Below are 10,716 nucleotides of genomic sequence, written 5' to 3' on the forward strand. Positions count from 1 at the left end.
ATATATATATAGACACACACTTATAAGCAAAAAACACGTGATCACATGATTTTTTTTTTTACTTCTTAATTTATTTTTAATTTTTGGATTAATACCTAATTACATAATATTATAATAAAAAGAAAGCAACAGTGTCCAAGGACGAAATCAGAAAATTTTCTCGGGGGCACAATGTACAGGATATATTTTTTTTTTTTCAAGCATCATACTCACTAGGCTTGTTTATGACATACATGATTTTTAGTAACAATTTCATTATTTATGCGATGTTTCCGATTTTCACCATTTTCTAATTTTTTAGAATTTTGTCGTTGTATGTGTATTTTTGTCTTATCTCGTTTTGCGTACCGAACACCATAGAGTGTGCCGGTTATGTTCGAGAGTTGATTGGGGCATTTCATTGAGTCCAGGACTCTTTGAAATGAACGGGTGGTCATTTTGCATTTTTCTGTTTTTCAGGCCAGCGATCCCGTGTGGGACTTGCTACAGGAACTGTTACTTATGGGGATTTTAGTTGGGACCATTTGTACCATAATTATTTTTATTTAATGTATTTTATGTGGTGGTAAATTAATATGTGTATGTGTATGTGTATGTATATATATGAGTGTGGTGTAAAATGAGGTTAAAAATAAAAGAAAAAGAAAATAAAATTTTAGGTGGGGCCATAACCATTTAAAGTGGTTTAGAGACTCCTTGGTCACTCATTTTTTCTCACTTTCCCGTAGCTCTCTTTCTCTCCCTCTTCTTTTGGATTTTTCTTTTTCTTTTAGGTTTCAATCTTCAATCCAAGATTTCTCATTCATCCTTTGGAATTTTTGAGTGCCATTTGCGGCATTCAAATCCATACCAACAATTTCAGCTTTTGGCCACTCTAGAAAGTCCGAAAATTGAGACCTATTTTGAGGGTTTTTGCATTCTAATAGGTAGGGGTTCTTAATCCACAACTTCTTGCTTCTTTGTGAGATTTTCTATGTGTTTTGCTATATAGCATGCTCAATTGTGTTGAATATTCCTTTAATTGACTTAATTGTGTATTTAAAGCATGTAATTATGTGAATTAATTGATGTGGTATGTAAAAGCATGTTTAAGTGGTGAATCTCTATGCCTATTGTGTTTGATTTTGCTAAATTGTGTTAATTGCTCCTTAATTGACTTGATTGTGTTTATGAAGTATGTGAGTATGTGTATTTAATTGAATTGTATGAAAGAGCATGCTTTATGTGCTAATTCTCCATGCCTATGATGCTTATTAACTTGCTAGAAATTTGTATAATGAAGCATGTTAATTGTGAAATAATAATTTTTTTTTCCATTTCTATAGTATTGAAGGCATGAGATATACATGCATGTCATTGGGCATGAAGGAAGGGAAATGTTTTGAAATGAAAAAGGGGTTTTGGAAAAAAAAAAAAAAAAAAAAAAAAAATAATAATAATAATAATAATAAATAAATAAATAAATAAAATTTTGAGAAAAGAATTTTGTGAAAACCCGGACGCCAATGGGGTACCGGGGGTCCGTGGCGTTAATATAGCCTAGAGGGAATTAGGGAGATCGCCCTAGCGTGGTTGGGCTATCTGGACCCCAAATGATGCTGCGGGGGTACCAAGGGTCAGGGACAGTAGCCAATCCTTCCCTCGTCGCTGAGGGGTTACCGAAGGAGGTTACATTAATGGTTTGAAAAGTGAAGAATGGAAGTGATTTTAAGTATGGGGAGCGACATACATGACATTGCATATCATGGCACGTCATTGTTTATCATGAAATTGAAATTAGTGTTGTATTCCTTTTCGACATAGTATGATCCCTATTCCCTATTTCTATTCATTGTGTGGATTCACAGGGTCACAAGAGGTGTGTCTTAGGCACCACCTACTGAGCAATTTGCTCACCCCCTTATATTTAATATTTTTTTCAGGACACGGATGGCAAGTGGTAGACGACGCTCCTCCACAGGGTTCGATGGGTTAATAGACCGTTTTAACATACTTTGTAACTATAATCTCATTTTATTATTATTATTTATTTATTTATTATTCCTTTTTTTTAAAAAAAACCCAGAATAACACGTATAATATGTATTGACGTAGGAAAGAATAGTATTGTCCCTAATTGACCTCGGGTTCGGTTAAGGACCCGGCTAACGGTTCGGACCTACGGGTTTAAGTCATTACAAATTTGATATCAGAGCTTTAGATTCGAATACCTTTCGGACTACGGGTAGTGGCTTACCTAGAAGGGGTAGAGAGTTGATTTGCGTCGTTTATATGCCTATATGTTAAAGTGCTTAACTGTTTAAAAAGTATGCTTACTTAATACCTGTTTAAATATTTATTATTTTGAAAGGCATGCCTATTTGTTAAGTGCATACGTGTTTAAATTGTGATACATGTAAATAAAGTGTTTATGTTAATTGCAAGCATGTCATATATGATGGGGCGGAAAGTATGAGATATACGATGATGGTGAGAAGTAGGCACGGTCAGTGCAATTTTCTTTTATGTTAATGTGACAAGTAATGAGCATGGTATTGTGGTTTCATCCATTTCGTATACGTGCATATCTATATTTTTATGTGTTTATGCGGTTGAGCATGGGATGGTTGTGTGGGTTTTGACCAGAGTTGGCGAGGAGCTCTGTTGCTCAAGGGTGATTGGGTGTGAATTCTTATCGAACGGATGGCTTGGTCTTTTAGCTCGTGGATTGAGTTATTTGGTTTGTAGCTATTTTTTTTATCCTCTTGTTGCAATTTGTGTGGTGCTTAGAGCACGACTTCGAACGAGTTGCATTTCAAAGCATCGTGACTGCGTTGTGTGAGAGTTTCATGCTTTAGTGTGTGGGTTCTGGTGACCGTGGAGGTCAGGTGTGTGACTGAGGGTTTTGGTATGACCATAGAAGGTTAGTGTTAGTGACTTGGGTCACGGTTTGGTGCGGAGGTTCTTAACGAACCGAACGTAGTAGGTGTGATAGAGATTGTTTAAGTCACAAATGTAGTCTGTGAGTTGTAAATATGAATCCTTTTGTATGGTCTAGGAGGCATGTTGGTTCGGGCTGTCGTAGAGACTGGTTTATTGAGAGGTGATCCTCGTATTGGAGAACTACAGGAGTGTGCTATGGGTAATTGACTCTCGGTGAGTCGATTGCATGGCTCGGTCGATGAGCGGAGTTTTGGGTTGGTACGGCTGTTTAGAAAGTCTCGAGGTGGTGTATAGTGGTTAGTTTTAGTTGTGTATAACAGGATTGCACTATAAGGCAGGTAGTATGGGGTCATTGGAGTGCTTGGTTGTTTATGGATGAAGTGATAGCTGGTGAGTATGGTGTTATCAAATGAATTATGTTTTAGAATTTGAAAGTTGTAGATTCGGGTTGTATTTCAATTGTGTCTGATGTATTATGAGATAGTACTCGGTGTTTGAGGATCCGGAAAGGTAGAATGATAATAAGAATGAGTGGAACGAGGTTAATCTTGTAGGCTTTGTTGGTAGGCCATTTGATTTTGTTGGGGTCAATAGTGTTCTAAGGAACAGTGATGAAGGGAGGTAATGACGTTGAATCTGGAGTATAAGGTTTTCTCATTTAGACATGTAGATCGCCTTAGAATGAGTAGATTAAGTTTTTGGTTAAGCGTTAATGATTGATGATATCATTGATGGGATTGAGGTGATAGTTGGGTGTTGAGATTCTAGGCTTTATGCTCATTTTTGTTTTGAGGATTTATCGGTATGGTATTGTCGTATTGAGGTTCTTTTCTAGTGGTATGCAATGATCGTTGTGGGGAGTATCGAGAGTAATGTTTGTTCTTTTGTTACGATGATGTTATCACAAGGATATTCGAGGAAAAATCCTTTAGTAGTGGCTTGATGGTTCGGTGGGATGATAGGATAGAACTGTGGTTAGAATGAGTAACAGTAGAAGTGTTATGGTGTTGTAGTGTAATATTTAGTGCTGATGAGTAGAGTGGTTTAAGGTATGATCCAAATGCGGTTTGGAAATTACGAGTTGTTTGTTGTGTGTTGTCAGGTAGGTGATGGATTGTGCGCCAGTTGAGGCGATTATGGACGATGTCGTCATTAGAGTCAGTGAGGACGACGTTGCCAGATATGCACCCTTTTCTTTTGACAAGTCAGTGGGTCGTTGTGATTGAGGTCACGGGTTTTGTGTTCACAGTGATTAAGGCAGTGTCACCTTCAAAGGGTAGAGGTGGAACAGGTGATCAGGTGTCATTATATTTCATAGAGTTTCTCATTGGGAGATTATTGGGTAGGATGGGACGCGGTGTCCAACGTACAGTGATGGTTCCTAGTGTTAGTATGTTGAAGGCGTTGGTGCTTTTATCTGATTGGTTTCGGTTAGCATAGTGTTACGGAGAAGAGTGTGCGAGGTTTTTGTGTTGATAGAGTGTGACGGTTCGTTAGTGGTGAGGTCGCCTAGAATCGGGATCGTAGTCCCATATGTGTTTTCAGTTAGTTCTTTCCTTGTGTGTAGGAAGTTCACTTCATCTCAGGTGAGATTGGGTGTCCATGGGCGATTGGTGAGTAACGCGTGATAGGGTGTCAAGTGCATTCGAGTATGAGTTGTCAGTCTTTTGTGAAAGTGGGGTTCGTTACCCTTTCCACTTGTTCTAGTCTTGGACATCGTTTTTCGTAAGTCTTGTTCTCCCTTTAGGAGTGGTGTACGTCTGTTGGTGGACGGACCTGTGTGTAGTTTGTTATGTTGTTAGGGTTCAACAATAGAAGCTTTGGTTAAAAGGGGTCGACTTACACCCTCAGAGGGAGGTGGAGTCTTGGGTTTCTGTAGTGCCCGTTTTGAGTGTGGTTTTGACGGGTGGTATGTAAGGCACGAGTTGTCTAAGGATTATATGTTTTCAATGTCAGGTACTGGTGGCGGCGGCAAGGAATTTGTCATGAATGAAAGATTGAGGATAATTAGGTGATGTGATATGACTCATGTATTCAGATGTTTTTATAGGTGATTGATTCTAGCAATGTCTTGGGGACAGGTGTTGGTATTGTTGAATGTTATGCAGTTAGAGAATTATTACGGGATTCGATTGAGGATAATAAGAATGATTGATTCTGGTTTTGAGATCTCAGGTATGAGATAGTTGTATCGTGTGTTTTGACAAGGTCAGAATTGAATAGAATGATGTTTTGAAGTTGTTTACCAGGTATGGGTATTATGAGAAGATTAGAGAGCTTTGATGTTGGTCGATGATTGAGACATTTGGTGCTGTGTTGTTTTTGTTTATTATGATTATGTGATTGAGATATGATTGGAATTCTAAGGATAGGTATATGATTGTATAATTATTGAGGTTGTGGATAACAATAGATGGACAGTGAGTGGATCTTATAGTTGTTTTGTGGATTGTGTGAGACTGTGTTTGAGGTTTGGACTTGATGACAGGAACGGCATTTATGTTGAGATTGGATCGATGATGAGAATGGCCTGGCCAACCATTTCTCTTGAATCAATCCCTCTTTAACATCATGTCGGGTCAAAGGTCAATGATTGTTTCAAGTTGTCATAAATAGTGAAAGTATGGTATTGGGTGTGTCAGTGTGAGGGTGTAGATTTAGGAAGTTGTCTCGGGAGATGAGGTGTGTTAGGTGGAACCAAGAGTCTAATCCGCTTGATTATTAAAGATCTGGTTTTGAGGATTTAAGTCCTGGGCACAGGAAGGTACGCTCTATCGGTTTGATGGCTAATGATTGTATAATTGTTGGGAGATTCATCATTTAGTTATCTTGAGGTTGATTAGTATAATAATTGCCGGTTGGTGTGGTTAGTGGTCGTTGTATAGTTGTATGTTGGATGGCAAGTGTTGTTCTAACTGAGAGGTGTAGGTCTGAGTTTGAGTCTGATTGTGTGGTGGATAGGGCTCCTTGTCTGGGACTTGTGTGTCCTTTATAGGGATGGGTTGAGATAGGATGTTGTCATGTTCAGGTGTCTTGCGACCATTCTTCTTTCAAGCCTTGTGTAGTAGTGTAGCAGGACTAGTGTTGGTTTTAAGGCGAGTTTAGAATTCAGCGGGTTTTGTGTATGATGTTATGAGTGATGAGTACCCTCATAAGGTGGTGACCATTTGATTTTCTAGCGACAGAGTGTGATTGCCTGTTGGCGCCGGTGTCAAAGGCAATATGGTTGTTGAATTCTAAGTCTCGGGGTTTTCTGAGGTGTTCTTGGAAAGTGTATGGCTGTGAGCCTCCTTCTTTTAAGGAGGGTAGATTTCGAGGACGAAATCTCTTTAAGGAGGGTAGATTGTGATGTTTTCGATTTTCACCATTTTTTAATTTTTTGGAATTTTGTCGTTGTAGGGGCATTTTTGTCTTATCTCATTTTGGGTACCGAACACCGTGGAGTGTGCCGGTTATGTCCGAGAGTTGATTGGGGCATTTCATTGAGTCCAGAACTCTTTGAAATGCAAGGGTGGTCATTTTTGCATTTTTCTGTTTTTCGGGCCGGACGGTTCCGTGTGGGACCTGTTACTAGAACTGTTGCTTACGGGAATTTTAGTTGGGACCATTTGCACCATAATCATTTTTATTTAATGTATTTTATGTGGTGGTAATTGAATATGTATGTGTATGTATGTATGTATATATATATATGTGTGTGTGTGTGTGTGCGCGCGCGTGGTGTAAAACGTGGTTAAAAATAAAAGAAAAAGAAAATAAAATTCTAGGTTGGGCCCACAACCATTTAAAGTGGTCTAGAGACCACTTGGTCACTCTTTTCTTCTCACTTTCCCATAGCTCTCTTTCTCTCCCTTTTCTTCTGGATTTTTCTTTTTCTTTTAATTTTCAATCTTCAATCCAAGATTTCTCCTTCATCATTTGGAATTTTTAAGTGCCATTTGAAGTAAAATGAAGCTCATAATGAGACCTTTAAATCCATACTAGCAATTTTAGCTTTTGGTCACTCTAGGAAGTCCAAAAATTGAGACCCATTTTTAGAGTTTTTGCATCCTCAGAGGTAGGAGTTCTTAATCCACAACTTCTTACTCCTTTATGAGATTTTCTATGTGTTTTGCTATATAGCATGCTCAATTGTGTTGAATATTCCTTTAATTAACTTAATTGTGTATTTAAAGCATGCAATTATGTGAATTAATTGATGTGGTATGTAAAAGCATGTTTAAGTGGTGAATCTCTATGCCTATTGTGTTTGATTTTGCTAAATTGTGTTAATTGCTCCTTAATTGACTTGATTGTGTTTATGAAGTATGTGAGTATGTGTATTTAATTGAATTGTATGAAAGAGCATGCTTTATGTGCTAATTCTCCATGCCTATGATGCTTATTAACTTGCTAGAAATTTGTATGATGAAGCATGTTAATTGTGAAATAATAAATTTTTTTTCCATTTCTATAGTATTGAAGGCATGAGATATACATGCATGTCATTGGGTATGAAGGAAGGGAAATGTTTTGAAATGAAAAAGGGGTTTTGGAAAAATAATAATAATAAAATAAATAAATAAAGTTTTGAGAAAAGAATTTTGTGAAAACCCGGACGCCAATGGGGTACCGAGGGTCCGTGGCGTTAATGTAGCCTAGAAGGAACTAGGGAGATCGGCCTAGCGTGGTTGAGCTATCTGAGCCCCAAATGACACTGCGGGGGTACCAAGAGTCAAGGACAGTAGCCAATCCTTCTCTCGTCGTTGAGGAGTTATCGAAGTGGGTTACATTAATGGTTTGAAAAGTGAAGAATGGCAGTGATTTTAAGTAGGGGGAACGACATACATGGCATTGCATATCATGACACGGCATTGTTTATCATGAAATTGAAATTAATGTTGTATTCCTTTTTGGTATAGTATGATCCCTATTCCCTATTTCTATTCATTGTGTGGATTCACGAGGTCATAAGAGGTGTGTCTTAGGCACCACCTACTGAACAATTTGCTCACCCCTTTATATTTAATATTTTTTTCAGGACACAGATGGCAAGTGGCGGACGACGCTCCTCTACAGGGTTCGATGGGTTAGTAGACCGTTTTAACATACTTTGTAGCTATAATCTCATTTTATTATTATTATTCATTTATTTATTATTACTTATTTTTTTATAAACCCGGAATGACACGTATAATATGTATTAACGTAGAAAAGATTGGTGTTGTCCCTAGTTGACCTCGGGTTCGGTTAAAGACCCGGCTAACGGTTCGGATCAATATAAGATTTTCTCATTTTATTTATTTATTTTTATTTTTTTTGAGACTTTTAGTGTTACAAGTAGACCATCAATTTTTTTTTGTTATTGATAGAACTAGACTTAGATTAAGTTAATTTTTGGTAGTTATCTTATTTTAGTATTTAGCTTCATATTCTATTTTTTTTTTCTTCAGTTTTTAGAGATAGGATTATTTTTAGAATACAATGGTGGATTTACATATAAATGAATAATATTTCAATTTTCTCTTCAACTTGTGTATGCCAATTGTATAACGTAATTCTCCATTTAGCTTCCACTTCATCAATAATACTCAACAATTCAACAATTCACTCACGAGATTTTTTATATTTATATTACAATCAAATAAAACATATTAGGATAACTTACACATATAAAAAAATACAAGGCAAAATTGTATGATAAAATTATCAAAGCATAAAACAATTCCTAAATCACATAAACAAAAGAAAAAAAATGTGAATCCAAATGCAGCTAGACAATTGGGCCAGATCATGTCCAGTAAGAAAAAAAGCTAAATGAGTCCAAGTCCAAACAGGCCGGCCCAATAGAAATCCTTGTTCATACTCAATTCACTAATATAGTTTTTTCTTGCTGGGAAAAAGAAAAAAAAAAAAAAACAATTCCCAATGTATTATCATTTTAAACGAATCATACAGGAAAAGTATAAATTTTAAGCCTAAATAATTTTGAGTTATTAAATTTTGGTAGCTAGGTCCCGGCCATAAATTTTATCACTAGCAGCAGACTAAAAAAAATTTGCTGTTGGAGGAGTCAATATGAAAACAAAAATATAAAAATAATTGTATATATATATATATGTATGTATCTATTTATAAATTGTAAAAAATTATAATTTACAATAGGAGTTTTATTGTACATAATATATAAGAAAATTTATATGATTATTTATAAATAAAAATAATTCATAATTCTTAAGTATATGAAATGAGAACGGAAATATAGATATTCTATATGCCTTTTTTTTTAAATGAAAATTTTAAAAGTAAAGGAAAAAAAGGGCGGGAGTTCAAATTCAGGTTCCTTTCCAGTTTTGAAAGGGCCATTAATAATTTCTTTTTTATATTTCAAAGAACTTATTTTTAGAATTTTTTTCACTAAAAAATTTTAGGGGCCATGCCACCATGTCTCTCAATGCTTTATCGCCATAGTTACTAAAACCACATATTAAATTAATATTAATTTTTTTATCTCTCTTCTTCCTTTATTCTATCTCCTCCTATTTTCTCTCTCCTCCTATTTTTTTTTTTTTTTTCTCTCTCTCTCTCCCCGTTTTTTTTTTTTTTTTTTTGGTGATAACTATCTCCTCCTATTATCTTGCCCCTATTTCTCTCTCCCTTCTATTTTATTCGCCCTGTTTCTCTCTCTTCTCAGTTCTCCATTTCTCTTTCCTCCTTTATAGAGCATTGTTCACTGGAGATTGATTGAGGAAATGAAATGTGGAAATATCCAATCGAAGCTGTCATTAGCCATTATTATGGCAGGGACATTTGTGGTTGGTTGAACAAATTTCTCCATTATTATCGTTGGGACGCTTATGGTTGATTGAATTTAATTTCTCCATTATTATAGCACAGGGACGTTTGTGGTTGATTGAAGTTTCTTGGTGACACCGGAAAAAAAAGAATGAAAGTTTCTTCGTGACGAAATTTTTCTTAATTTCTAAATATATATTTTTTTATTTCGGTAGACTAGATATTTTTCTTGTAATTGCCATTTAACGAAATTGGTTAACAAGGAAGATTTATGTATTTTTACTAAATATGAGGAGGATTAGCGCTTATGTAAATGTAAATGAAGTAATGAAATTTTTTTATGAACTGGGAGAATGGGAGGTACATAAGTTTTTTTCAAAATAGCATGCTTTTTAGTAATAGAGAAGTAATTCTGAACAGGCACTTAAGAGCATTGGGGATTGATAGAGTTAGTTTTTAGTAGTTGGAAATGAAATGTGGAAATATCCGATCCATTATTATGGCAGGGACGTTTGTGGTTGGTTGAACAAATTTCTCCATTATTATGGCTGGGACACTTGTGGTTGATTGAATTTAATTTCTCCATTATTAGGGCAGGGACGTTTGTGGTTGATTGAATTTAATTTCTCCATTATTATGGCCGTAACGTTTGTGGTTGATTGAAATTTCTTGGTGACATTGGAAAAATAAAAATGAAAGTTTCTTGGTGACGAGATTTTTCTTAATTTTTAGATTTTTTATTTTATTTGGATAACAAGAAAATAAAATCTCATATCTAGTCAACATGGACTCCCCCATTTTATTCACATTCCGCTGCTTTCTAAAGTCAAGTCTTCCTGCTTTCTAAAATTGATATGTCCACTTTGGCATCATGCAATAACTTGAGCCACACAATGAAGGCTTCAAGTCAAGTCATGAAACATTGCTATTTTTTTTTTGGTAACGAAGGATTCTTATAAGTAGAGTGTCTATGCAGGTTGGTGCCAAGTACCTTTGAAGAGTTGAATACATTTTCATAAG

At 35.9% G+C, this 10,716-nt stretch overlaps 1 long non-coding RNA gene across 1 annotated transcript; it reads left to right on the forward strand.

The window, feature by feature from the left end:
* The first annotated feature begins 727 nt into the window (after positions 1-727).
* LOC132271822 (uncharacterized) lies at positions 728-10,436 on the forward strand. Its single transcript, XR_009469845.1, has 3 exons — positions 728-926; positions 7,943-7,990; positions 9,624-10,436. It is a non-coding gene; the product is annotated as an uncharacterized LOC132271822 (long non-coding RNA).
* The last annotated feature ends 280 nt before the right edge of the window (positions 10,437-10,716 follow it).

This window comes from Cornus florida, unplaced genomic scaffold (genome assembly GCF_030987335.1).
Source record: "Cornus florida cultivar Cherokee Brave unplaced genomic scaffold, ASM3098733v1 CherokeeBrave_3.0.0_Hap2_Chr08, whole genome shotgun sequence".
In the NCBI taxonomy this organism is placed as follows: Eukaryota; Viridiplantae; Streptophyta; class Magnoliopsida; order Cornales; family Cornaceae; genus Cornus; species Cornus florida.